Source organism: Mastomys coucha, unplaced genomic scaffold, assembly GCF_008632895.1.
Source record: "Mastomys coucha isolate ucsf_1 unplaced genomic scaffold, UCSF_Mcou_1 pScaffold22, whole genome shotgun sequence".
NCBI lineage: Eukaryota > Metazoa > Chordata > Mammalia > Rodentia > Muridae > Mastomys > Mastomys coucha.
The window spans coordinates 113,026,386-113,039,392 of NW_022196905.1; the positions used below are offsets into that span (position 1 = coordinate 113,026,386).

General features: G+C 47.9%; 1 long non-coding RNA gene across 2 annotated transcripts in view; it reads right to left on the minus strand.

Annotated features, from left to right (window-relative positions):
• Positions 1–1,108: 1,108 nt before the first annotated feature.
• Positions 1,109–13,007, minus strand: part of LOC116068305 — a 15,537-nt gene continuing 3,638 nt past the window's right edge. The window contains exons 2-5 of one of the 2 annotated variants that reach the window (XR_004109542.1): positions 3,172–3,300; positions 2,794–3,008; positions 1,913–2,003; positions 1,109–1,189 (exon numbers count right to left, since the gene is read on the minus strand). This is a non-coding gene — a long non-coding RNA (uncharacterized LOC116068305). Of the gene's footprint in view, positions 1,190–1,912; positions 2,004–2,793; positions 3,009–3,171; positions 3,626–13,007 lie in introns of those variants that run through there. The other variant, XR_004109541.1, reaches the window with a different exon arrangement.

Below are 13,007 nucleotides of genomic sequence, written 5' to 3' on the forward strand. Positions count from 1 at the left end.
CCCTTTTCTGCCTTCTTTCCTTCATCCCCTAAATGAATATTTTTATTAAATTGCTTTGGAGCACTATTGTTTAAGATCTTGTTCAACTCATTACTCCGCCAAACCCAAGGCTCTAGTAGGAAATACCTTACACCAATTAAGACCTTCTCACCCGGACAACAGATTCCAGGACATACCTATAGGGAGATGAAGTCCCCAGGAGGATGACAAATGAAGAAGTAGGTAGTCTCCATGTCCTGGCCATTGTCAGCTTTATGAGGCTCAAAGCCCTCAGAACTTCCCAATCTCCTTAATCAGAGCAGGCCATGCTGTCTCTTGGGCCCCCAAACAAAAGAGAGATGGTGGCGATTGGAAAATCCCACCTCTGATGCCAGCAATAAGCAATCCCCCTTCCCTCTCCTTCCAGATAAATCACACCAACCCCCCACCCCCTCTGTGGAGCCCCACCCCCTGGAAGAAGTACCGTAAAAATATGACCAGCAAACACATTTGTCACAGGTGACATAATGTCAGGAAAATATATGATCAATCTAGCAGGCAGAGGTGGCTGTCAGTTTGGGGGCCCTCCAGAGTTCAGGCATGCCCATAAAAGAACTCCCCAACCCAGTGACTCCCCCTGGAGAGAGAGAGAGAGAGAGATCTCCTTCCAAATGTGCCTGTCACCTGACATCCAGGAGCAGGAATTCCCCCAGGGAAGAAGGACTTGGTTCATCCGAGTCTGCAGGAGCCAAAGATGGAAGGGGGAGGCAGGGGGAGGCTTGGGGTTGGGCAAAGTCATCTTCAGTGATTTAGGGCTGGGATCTTCCAAAAGAAAGTCCCTCCATTGCCCTGAGGTCCTGGGACCGTCTACCCAGAGACAGCAAGCTGAGGAAACTCAACTCCCAGGGCCATGGTGGGAGGGAACAGGACAGGGCCCAGTTGCTGCTGTCTGGTAGGAGCAAAAGCACAGGTCCCAGACATGTGTGACCTCTGGTTCACTCGTCACTGCTGATCAAAAGGGAGCGGCTGGTCCACCCTGCCCAGGCCTCCTCAGGCCCGGAGGATTCAAAGCTACTGACTTCATGGCTGGTGTGGCTTCCATTAACCCAGATGTTGGTGCCGAGGACGCCACAAAAAAAAAAAAAAAAAATGTTGAATATCTCCATGGAATGAATCATGGGAATCCAATAGCTCCGGCCAGCGCAGTGACCTTTAAAGCAAGATAATATTACTTTAAACGAACATAGTGGGGGAGCCATTAAGATAAACAGCACCGGTTACAGCATCCTTCAACTCTGAAAGACAGCGGCTCCATGACTTGGTCCTCTGTCAGCTCCAGGGAGACTGAAGTCTGTGGCGACTCCATTTACCCAGGTTGTCCAAGCCCTCCACATACCATTCTGAACATTTCTCCTCGTCTCTTCCTTTCTTTCCTTCTTTGGGACAGGGTCTTGCTACTTAGCCCAGGCTAGCCTCAAACTCACACTCTTTCCTACCTTAGCCTCCCGAATGCAGGATCACAGGATTATACCACCATACTTGGCCCAGCACATTGCTTTCATTCTGCCTTAGCTAAGTGGCCACAGTGAAGACTCACTGGAGTAAGTACCTTACTGTGGCTTTTAGGAAAGTTTTGTTTGGTTGGTTTGTTTTATTTTGTTCTTAATCATGAAATCCTGAGACCCAAAAGATAATAGCAACAAACCTCATTGCTACAGACACATGTGGCTATTGGGGACCTTCCCCTTAGGGATAAGAAATATCACAACGAATGGAAAGAAGTATGTGTGCACCTCCTCTCCCAGGTGTTTCCTTTGTAGACAAGGTCTCCTCTCCATATGTAGTCCAAGATGGTCCGTAGCTTCCAGACTCCCTGCTTCAGCCTCTGAAATGCTGGGGTGTACACATAGCCCTCATGTAAAGTCATACATACCCATAGACATGGAGTCCTTGGAGACTGAGGCAGAATCCTCTCTCTCAGATGACGTTCAGGCAGCCCCTGGGTTCAGCGAGAGGCCAGTCTCCTGAGAAACACAAACTAGCTCTAGCCAGCACTGCGAGAATACTCATCAGACAGGGGTATTGGTTCAGCCCGAACGCTGGTACACTCACACATGCATGCCCGCACGCCCGCACACACTAATTTTGTGCTTGGTTGTCATAAAACTTAAGACATTTATACGAGGGTCAGAGGTCAAGAGGGGCCAGCCTTATTTTCTGTTATTAATTACACCTTATCCATTCCACGCGGACTGCGCTTGCCTTAGATAAGGTTACGATACTGTTTTATTGGGAAGCCTCCAGGCTCATAGGCTGAGGGGTAGGGAGGTGGGTTGGGATTGGGACAGGAGACAAAGGAAATCATGGGATGGGGAAGAGCGAGGGGGGCTCGTTGGTCGTCTTCCCCCTCCCCCGCAGCCCCGCCCCTAGCCAGTTTCTTGTCAGGCCGGCTGCACTCATTTTCCAGACTAACAGAATCTTCTCCTAAGGCACATGAGCATGAAGCTCCGAATCAACTGGGTCTTGAGCAGGCTTTGGGTTTCAGAGTGAAGAGACAGTGAGAATGGGGAGAGCCAGTGAGCAATGCCAACTAGAAGCCTGGCAACAAAGAGAGGAAGTACAAGTCAGAGTGGGGGTCATGCCCACCTCACCTTGGCCAAGTGCAAAAGACAGCTGCCTGTGGGGTTAGAGGATTCTTAACCATCCTGGGACTCTGAGTAGGGGTGGGAGTGAGAAAAGAGGCATAGGAGGTTGGGGGCTTTGTTTCTCTTGTCAGTATCGGGTGCTAGGGAACGGGACAAGCAGATCATCTACCTTTTGGGTGCTAGGGCACGGGACCCATCTGCGCTGAGTAGGTCTTCTGCTGCACGGTGACTTTTCATAGTTTCCGTTCCTTTTGATTGGTTTTGGTTTGGTTTTGAGAGTCTCTTAAGTTGCCCAGAATGGCTTGGAGCTCCTCCCACCTCGTCCTCCTGAGAAGCTGGGATTACAGTCCTTCATCTCCAGGTCCAGGATTCTTTCACCCTTAGCTGACAAGGAGACAAAAGTGGACCCATCCATCATGGAAGAAAGAAACTCAAGCCCCCTGCACCCACAGCCCCTGGCCATGGGAGTTATGGACTGGCAGAGCAGAAAGTGTGATGTCTCACAGACACGGCTTAGGAAGCTGGGCTAGAAAACACAGTTTCAAACCTTTTGTTTGTCTTGTCTTGAACATTTAGTTATTTAGTGTGTGTATGGGGCTTCTGGTTCATGGCATGTGAGGAGGTCCAAGAACAATTTTCTTTCAGGAGCCAGTTCCCCTCTTCCAGCACAGGCGTCCTGGGGAATCAAACTCTGGTCACCCATGCAGTGGCCACAAGTGCCTTTACCCACTGAGCCATCTCACCGACTCCCAGATGCGAATCTTGGCTCCAACTTTTAAGTTGGGCAAAGAACTAGCTTTCTCCAAGCCTTTGCTTTCCCAGTTTGGACAGTAAGAGGAATCCCAACCAATAGCATGAAAAACAGTATCATCTCCAATAACTACAGGACGTTAACATACCCGTGACAAACAATGAGGTTGCTACACTCTTCTTGCAGTCCTGTAAGATAGCGTAATGAGAAGCATGAATCATGGTGTAGATATAATTTATTGTTATTAATATGATCTGCTCTGTCCTTCCTCAGCCCCTCTGGCTGCCAGGAGCGTCTGTGGTCTGTCACTGTGCACTTGAGGACAGGCTCTTTTTGTCCCCTCTCTTCTAGCTTCTAATCACAATGTTCCAATTCTCGGCCAGAGCAAGATGCCATATATTAGCCCCTGTCTACGATGGCAATCTGGCTTGTGTCTTGCAAACACGGTGGTGCACCATGTGCCGAGGGCTCACCGCGTGCCAGGATCTGGGCTCACCGCGTGCTCAGGATCTGCGCCTGTGATCACATTTAAAGCCAGCAGCAATGTGGGGAGAGAGGTGTTTACACGCTCTCTGTTTTACACCCAGGAGACCAAGGCTCGAGAAACAAATAAATCTATTTATTTATCCCAGGGAATATTCCCAACTTTGCAAGCAGGAACTCCCTACTGTTGCTAGAGTGTCCCTCTGGCACACAGAAAGCTGAACAGCAGGGGTGCCAGGCCTGCTATTTCTAAGGTTTCTGTGAGCTGGTTTTTTGTTTGTTTGTTTGTTTGTTTTGTTTTGTTTTTGTTTTTGTTTTTTGAGACAGAGTCTCAGGTGGCCCAGGGTAGCCTGGAAACTTGTTATGTAGCTGGGTCTAGTCTTGAACTCCTGATCTTCTTTCCTCTTCCTCTTGAGTTCCGGTTACAAGTGTGTGTCACTATGCCAGGTCTAGTTCACTTCTAATTTCAGGTCATAGTATTTATTTTGTTGTTTTCTTTGAAATAGGATCTCAAGATGTAGCCCAGGATAGGCAAATTCAAGGTCCTTCGGCCTCAGCCTCTGAAGTGCTGGGGGTCACAGGCATGTGCCTCCATGCCTGGCAGTGCTCTGCTATCCTTTGGCTCTCTCATTGTCCCTTCACCCATGTGGACAGGCCAGGGAGGACCATGGGGGAAGAGGACCAACTGGCCTCAGAGGGAGGGGGAAGAAGGCAGCCTGCCCGCCCTGCATGGACTGCTCAGGCTTCTATCTGCACATCAGAATGTTTCCTAGGGGTTCAGCCAGGAATTCAGGCCTGGGGGCCCCACTGGGAGCCCTGCCAGGCGAGTCTTTGATCTTCTCCACAGTCCAGCCCTCCCTGATGTAATCCGCCTTGCAGGCCTGATGTCTAATTTGTGATATCCCCACAGTGTCCCCAAGGGCGCCAGACTAGCAGAGGGACTTGGAGCCTGCTGAAGCTGATAGAGATCCTGTGTTCTGGGGGTGGGGTGGAGACTGAAGAGCCTGGGAGGGGACTTCACATTTCAAGTTCCATGGTGGCCTGGCTTCTCTCTGTCACCCCTTTCTCCTTGTGTCTTCCTGTCCGTCCTTCTCCTGAGCCCTCTGGGCTCTCTGTCTCTGTACATGTACATGCTACCAGAGCTTTGGATCTCCCCCCAGCCCACCCCCACTGCCCCCCTGTTCCTCCATTTGTTTGTTCATTTTTTTTCTCTCATTTTCTCCAGATTTCTCATTCATTCTAGCCCAGAGTTGCTATTATTAATTTTTCTGGTTTTGAGGACAGAGCCTCTCATAGCCCAAGGTGGCCTTGAACTCCTGACCCTCTGACTCTCCCTCCTAGGTGCTAAGATTGCAAGGCTGCACCTATGCGCCTAACTCGCAGAGCCGAGGGTCAAATCCAGGGCCCTAGCCTTACACACTAGGCAAACAAACACTCTCCCTCCCAAACTAGATCTCTGGCCTTTTTTTGTTGTTGTTCCTGTGTGACAGAATTTTATGTTTATCTACTGTTTGCAGAGCAGCATGAATATTCTAAAGTTTCTGATTGATCTTACTTTTTCCCCCAAAATATCTCTGGCTTTCTTGAATTTACCTTTTTTTTTTTTTTTTTTTGGTTTTTCGAGACAGGGTTTCTCTGAGTAGCCCTGGCTGTCCTGGAACTCACTCTGTAGACCAGGCTGGCCTCAAACTCAGAAATCCGCCTGTCTCTGCCTCCCAAGTGCTGGAATCAAAGGCGTCCGTCACTACCACCCAGCCTTGAATTTACTTTTTAATTTCATTTTATTCTGGGGGAGGGGGGTGTCTCAGATGTATAGTTGTATAGTCCTGGTTATCTGAGAACTCACCATGCAGACTAGGTCAACCATGAATTTGCAGAAATCCTTCTGCTCCTGCTTCCCAAATCTGGGATTCCAATGCATCCATCACACCCATTGTAAGAGACACTAAATGCTTGAAGTGTTTTCTTTTGTTTTGTTGGTATTTTAGCCTAGCCTTGAGCTTCTCTTGCATACTAGGCAAGTATCTACCCTAGAGGCACACATACCTCCTGTGTCATTTTTATTCTGAAAGAAGCAGCCCTCAAACTTGTGATCCTCCTGCCTCAGCTTCCTGGGTGGTAGTGGGATTACAGTTTTATACAGTCATGGCAGGGCCATGCTACAGATTGACTCTCAGTTTTCCTGCAGCCCTGTTATCACTTCTTGAACGGAGAGCTCAGAGTTCATGGACAATCCAAAACTTCTCAAAACAAACAGGTCCACACACTGGGGGCCTGCTAGAGCAGTGGCACCCCCCCATCCAGCATACATATACTTATCAACTATTATCGGGACCCCAGCACACACTAAGATTTCTGCGTTTAGATTACTGTCTCAGGGAACATGAGATTGCTGTAAATCTCACAATTACGAACCAGAAGCCTGAGATCTTCATGAAACAATGTAGCTTTTCTAAGCCTCTTGACTGCATGCAGCATGCTGCGTGTAGTAGAGAAACCACCGAAAGGCCCAGTTACTTCTGTCCCTGACCTTCCATTTGCTCAGGTTTGCATGCAGCTGAGATTTGAAGCTGGACATAGCCTTATACACACCTACACCCTCCTTGAGGCCAACTGTTGTTGTTACAAAGTAGAAATCCTGTCTTGGGGACAGGGCTTGGGAATGTGTTGCCATTAAGCTTCTGGGAACATCTCTGTATAGAAATTGTCTCTCTAGAGAACTGTATTTTGGGTTGGGGTGGGGCAGGGGGGATGATACTGTTTTTTCCTCCCATTCTGGGGCAGGAGGCATCCTGGTTATTTTGAGTGTAGAAGGTACTTTGTTTGCCGCCTTGTTACACTTTCAGAAACTATGTCTCTTTTAAACAACTATGGGGATTCCCATCAAACCCCACCCAGGACCTTTTTTTTTTTTTTTTTTTTTTTTTTTTTTGGTCAACCCACACATTCCCTCACCCAACAGATCAGAGACTGGGGCCAAACCAGGAAAGTACCCCCTGCTCCCACCCCTGCCAGAGGAAGAACAGGGCAGCTAATCATCTCGGGACCTTTGAAGAGGATCTTCAGTAAATCGAATTTGTCTGAGACGCATCTAGCAGTTAACATTTAATGGGAGAGGTAGCAGCTAATGCGCCCCATGCCTGGCGTAAATGCATCCTGCCCCTTTAAGGGCTTGTTGAAGTTGGGTGAAGGGGAAAAACAGTTGTGGTGATTTCTGAAACTCAGGGTGAACTCTATCAATGCTGAGGTGATTTCAATCATGTGGCAATGCCTGGTCACCTCTCTGATATCCTATCCCTATCCCTGTCTCTCTCTCAGAGGATGCAGACATGATTAATGTCACCTGTGACCACCAAGTCTCCTGGCAAGACCCCTACCCCACCCCTCAAAACCTAAAGCAGACAGAGAAACAAATTAGATCCAAAGACAGTAGGTCAGGGATCAGTTTCAGAGGGGACAGCACCCCCTACAAACACACACCAAGGCTGAGGAGGGGGAGTGGCCTCTAGGGTGCCTGGCCTGGCCTGTCTCAGGCAAGCCTAAGACAGAGACCAGACCATAAGGAGCTGGGAAAGAAGGAATATCCGGAGATGGGCTCTGGTGCCGCCAAGTCTCAGAACAAGTGCTTGGCCAGGGCCCTGAGTACACAGGCATTTTGGAGAAGGATCTCGTGTGTGTGTGTGTGTGTGTGTGTGTGTGTGTGTGTGTGTGTGTGTGTTGTGTATGTGTCTGTATGTGTGTGTGTGTGTGTGTGAGTATGTGTCTGTGTGTGTGTCTGTGTGTCTATGTCAGTGTGTGTGTATGGGTGTGTCTGAGTGTCTTGTGAGTGTCCATGTATGATTGTGTGTATGTGAGTGTGTGTGTCTGTGTGTGTTTGTGTGTATATGTCTATGTAAGTATATGTGTGTGTGTGTATGTGTGCATAGAAAGTAGTAGTTTTGGAAAAAGGAATAGACAAGTGTTGATTGAAGTTGTTTCAGCTATTTTGAAAGTTGGCCTCTGCACACATGCATGCATGTGTGTGCACATACAATTGCCTCTGATGTCTATGAAAACAATGGTCCATTTCCTTCTCCTTATTCTTTTTCCATCTTCCCCCGCAATGCTGAGAATCAAACACAGGGCCTTATATTTTAGGCAAGTCTTCTACCTTCTGCTGAGCTATGACCCATTTTTTTTCCATTTTCATATCCTTTCTCTCCCCACTCATGTCCCATTCATTCATTCAACCACTATTTCCAGAGTGCCAGGGGCACACTCAAGGGCTTTGAAAAAGAGTACAGAGTATGGAGGCTCTAGTTTTAAGATGAAGAATACCAAGCAGCAGGATCCTTCTGGGTTCTACATTGTCTTTTTCTATTATTATATTTATTTATTTGTGTGTGTGCACACATGTGTGCTACATGTCCTCACGCCGACTCCCCAGGACTGAATTTCGGATGCCAGGCTTGGCTGTAACAGCCTCTCCCTGCTGAGCTCTCTTGCTACGCCAGTTTCTCCCCTACACCCACCTGGGTCTCACATAGCCCAGACTGGCTTCAAACTCATTAGGCAGCCAAGACTAGCCTGAACTTCTAATCTTCCGACATTCACTTTCTGAGAATGGAGTTACAGGCTGGTGCCATGATGGCCTTGCTTGTCTTGTTTGTCCTTAATGAGCACACTGTGAGCTCCTCAGAAGATTCAAAACTGAATCGTAGTACAACCTTCAATGGATTATTCAGTAATCCTGATACAAACATTGAAGGGCTCAGAAGAAACCAGAGGCTGGTCCTCTGTGGATGGTGGCATTTACCATCCTGGGACGGTATCTTGAGATGACTGGGATAGGAAGTGAGTGAGCCATGGGATGAAGGATCCTTTCTCTGGGCAGAGGTGGCTCAGCTCTGAGGTGGGGAATCGCAAAACAGGATTGAAGACATTTCCACTCCAGTAGCACTGGATCAGAAAAAGAAGAGAGGGCCAGTGAGATGGCTCAGCTTTTGAAGGAGGGCTCTTGTCACCAGGCCTGATGGCCTGAGTTAAATCCAGAGCACCCACATTGTGCAAAGAGAGAGCCACCTCCCACATGTTGTGTTTTGCTCTCCACAGTCATGCCAGGGCGTGTTTTGTTTTGTTTTGTTTTTTGAGACAGGGTTTCTCTGTATAGCCCTGGTTGTCCTGGAACTCACTCTATAGACCAGGCTGGCCTCGAACTCAGAAATCTGCCTGCCTCTGCCTCCTAAGGGTTGGGATTAAAGGCATGAGTCACCACTGCCCGGCATAATTTTGCAGTTTTAACTGTGTGTACAGGTATGTGCACATGAGTGCATGGGTCCACAGAGGTCAAATGCATAGGACCCCCTGGAACTGGAGTTAACAGGCAGTCATATGCTGACATGGCTACTGTGAACTGAATTCAGGTCCACAGCAAGAGTAGGACACCCTCATAACTGCTGAGCCATCTTCTCAGCCCAAAACATTGAAATAAAAATGAAAAATGAGTTGAGGTATAGCTCAAAGATAGAACATTTATTTGCCTAATATATGTAAACCCTGGGCCATATCCACACAGTGTACAAGCAGACACACACACACACACACACACACATACACAGCTTAAAAGTAATTATGTGTTCTCTTCTTCTCCTCCTCCTCCTCCTCCTTCTACTTCTTCTTCTAGATAGAGTTTCTCTGTGTAGCCCTGGCTGTCCTGGAATTCTCTCTATATATTAAGCTGGCCTTGAACTCAGAGACCCGCCTGCCTCTGCCTCCCAAATGCTGGGATTAAAGGCGTGCCTGGCACATAACTATGTCTTGCTTGCAGATAGCTGAGCCAGAAGGAAGTAGATTCAGCAGCTCAGGGTCCTGGCTCTCAGACATGGCTTTTAAACATCATTTCATTGGACAAGTGAACACTCCAATGTCAAACGCATGAGCACTTAACTCCAGAGTTAAATCCACCATGAGCAATGAAGCCACTGCAGGGCTGAAGAGCAAGATTCTCTACTTCTGTTTAAAAAAGAAGAAATGGACAAAATGTTATGAGCATTTATCTGCTTTTGCAGAGGACCACGGCTTGGTGCTCAGCACCCAGGTCAGATGGTTCACAATTTCCTGCAACTCAGCTGCAGAGTGTCTAGTGCCTCTCTCCTCTTAGGTCACCTGTGCTCAGGTACACACACACACACACACACACACACACACACACACACACACACACACAATTTAAAATAACATGAATCCAAAAGAAGAGAAGGCCATGCTGGCAGCCGTCTAGAGGATTTATGGGGAAGGGGTAAGGAGAGATGTGTAAGAAACCATTCCAAGCTCCAGGACTCCCCTGTGAGCTTAGCTGCAGACGCTTAGGAAAGGGAAGCTTATGGGATTTAGCCTGTGTTCTTCAGGCGTTTAGGAGAACTTGGGAGGGTTCAAGTAGGCTAAACTCAAGGCTTCCTAAGCTTCCCCTCTGTGGAAGGAAGGGCTGTTACCATTGACAACTGGCAAGCCTCAAAGTTGGAATGTGTGCAGGGAGAGTGAGCCCCTGCCATTCTGTTATTTCTTTCCCTCCTCTCTTTCTGGAAGTCCCTTGGTGACCCCAAAGTTTCAACCCCAGGGACAGCTGACTCTCCAGATCCACAGGATCTGGAAGAGCCAGGCTCACCACCTCCACCTTCCCTGGGTGCTCACAAGAGCATCTGGCCCCTGTACCCTGGGCTCTGGCCACAGTGGCATCTGTTTGCAATGTTTGACTCGGTAGTTTTATTTCTGCTTGGCAGGGTAAGATAAACTATCCGGTTACACAGCAGGCGGGCTAGGCAAGGAGCCGGTTATGGCAGGAAAGAGAAGCAAAATGAGCTGGTGGGCTTGGCCCAGGCCCCCTTTGCAGTCAGCAGAAGTGGCTTCTCTTCTGGAAAGTTCCCTCTTCTCCTGGCTAGAGCTTGAGCTCTTTTGTTGTTGTTGTTGTTGTTGTTGTTTTAAATACCTTTGTAGTTCCTTCCTGGCTGACTCCAGGAATCCATACTAACCCAGGACACTGAAGATGTGAATACACATGTGTGAACATATGTGCGTGTTCATGGGCACACACACACACACACACAGAGAGAGAGAGACACAGACACATAGGCACACACACACACGCTCTACCACCACATTTTATCCATTTGATTGTTTGAAGCAAGGTCTCACCTAGCACCAGCTATAAGGATGACCTTGACCTCCATCCTGCTCCTACTTCATTGCCTGTAAGTACAGTTGTCTTGCTTATAGCAACTCAGTGTGCTGGTTTTGGAATGTGCATTTTAACTGTCCTCTCAATGGACACACTCCTAAGTCAAATACATTTGAAGGGCATTTGGCGGCACATTACATTTATATCCCACCACTAGAGGCTCACACTTTCTTACTTTGAGACAAAGTCTCACTGAGTTGCCCCACCTGGCCTTGAACTTACTTTGCTGTAGCCCAGGTAGGTCTCAAACTTGCAATCTCCTGAATAGGATTGACAGGTTGGCTTTGGACAGCTCCTTCAGAGTTTAACCCCCCAGCCCTGAGTCAGCCTACCTAACTGTGAATTCTGGTCCCATAGATGTGGACAAATGCAACCTCTCCAGCGACCTATGTGTCTCTATCTGTAAAATGGACCTTGGGATCATTACTCCCAGTGTACTGGGTCCTTCTGAGCACTCCCTGGATCCAATAGCTCCAGAGTGTTTAGTGAGATCTCCACGCATACTGTATGGTCCATGAACAGTGGCTGTCACAGTAACACATGAAGGCTTGCTTGACATGGAGCTCAAGGACCAGCCAGCCTTGGAGCGAGATGGAAATGCTGAAGTACAGTTATGGTTATCATCACTCCACAGCCCAAGGGAATTTGCTCCCTCCTTCAAGACTGAAGAAATGACTGAAGTCAATAAGTTCTACTCATCCCCTCATTGGGGCACCTTGGGATTGAGAATGGTGCCTGAGGCTTGGAAATAAAACACAGGCAGGCTCCCATGACTGTTGCCCAAAGAAGCAGATGGAAGAGGTGATTTTGATCCCAGGCTGGCCTTGAACACACTATGTACCCAAGGATGCCTTTGAACTTCTAGCTGTCTTGTCTCATGCTAAGATCATAAGCACAAGTCACCATGCCCCACCCATATGCATGGTTCAGGGAATGGAACTCAGGGTGTCCCCACAATTTGGAGATTAAATAGGGTAGCACGGGGAGGACATAGCTACCCTCAGTATGATCCTAGATCTGTCCCAACTCAGCTTCCCTGAGGCAGGCTCTTCTCCCTCATAATCTACAGCAGCGGTTCTCAACCTTCCTAATGCTGGGACCCTTTAATACAGTCCCTCATGGGGTGGTGTCCCCAAACATAACATTATTTTGTTGTTGCTTTTATAAGTGTAATTTTGCTACTGTTATGAATCATATTGTAAATAATATCTTATATGCAGGATGTCTGAGGCCCCTGTGAAAGGGTCATTTGAATCCAACCCACAGGTTGAGAACCTGTGATCTAAAGGCTGAGCTTCCAATTTAGGGGCTGGATGCCCATAGCAGTGTGTGTGTGTGTGTTTGTGTGCTTGTGTTTGTGTGTGTGTGTGTGTTTGTGTTTTGTGTTTTGTGTATGTGTTTGTATGTGTTTTGTGTGTGTGTTTGTGTTTGTGTATGTGTGTTTGTGCTTTGTGTGTATGTTTGTATATGTGTGTCTTTGTGTTTTGTATGTATGTTTGTGTTTTGTATGTGTGTTTGTGTTTATGTGTTTGTATGTGTGTGTTTGTATTTTGTATGTGTGTGTGTGTGTTTGTATGTGTGTGTTTGTGTTTGTGTGTTTGTATGTGTGTGCTTGTGTTTTGTGTATGTGTTTGTATGTGTGTGTTTGTATTTTGTGTGTGTGATGTGTGTATATGTTTGTGTTTTGTGTGTGTGTGTGTGTGTGTGTGTGTTGGGGGTTGTCACTGAGTCCACCCCTCTGAGTCCCACTGCTATAATCCTGTCTGTCCCTCAGGCACACCCGCCTTCTGGCCTGGATCATCACTCAGCAACTCTTCCAGATCCAAGGCCAGGCCTCCTTTTTGCAGCTCACATCCTGCACTCTCCCATTCCAGGACACCAGGCTCTCTGCTGTCCATCCCTCCTTCCAGGACCCCAGGCTCTCTGCTGTCCATCC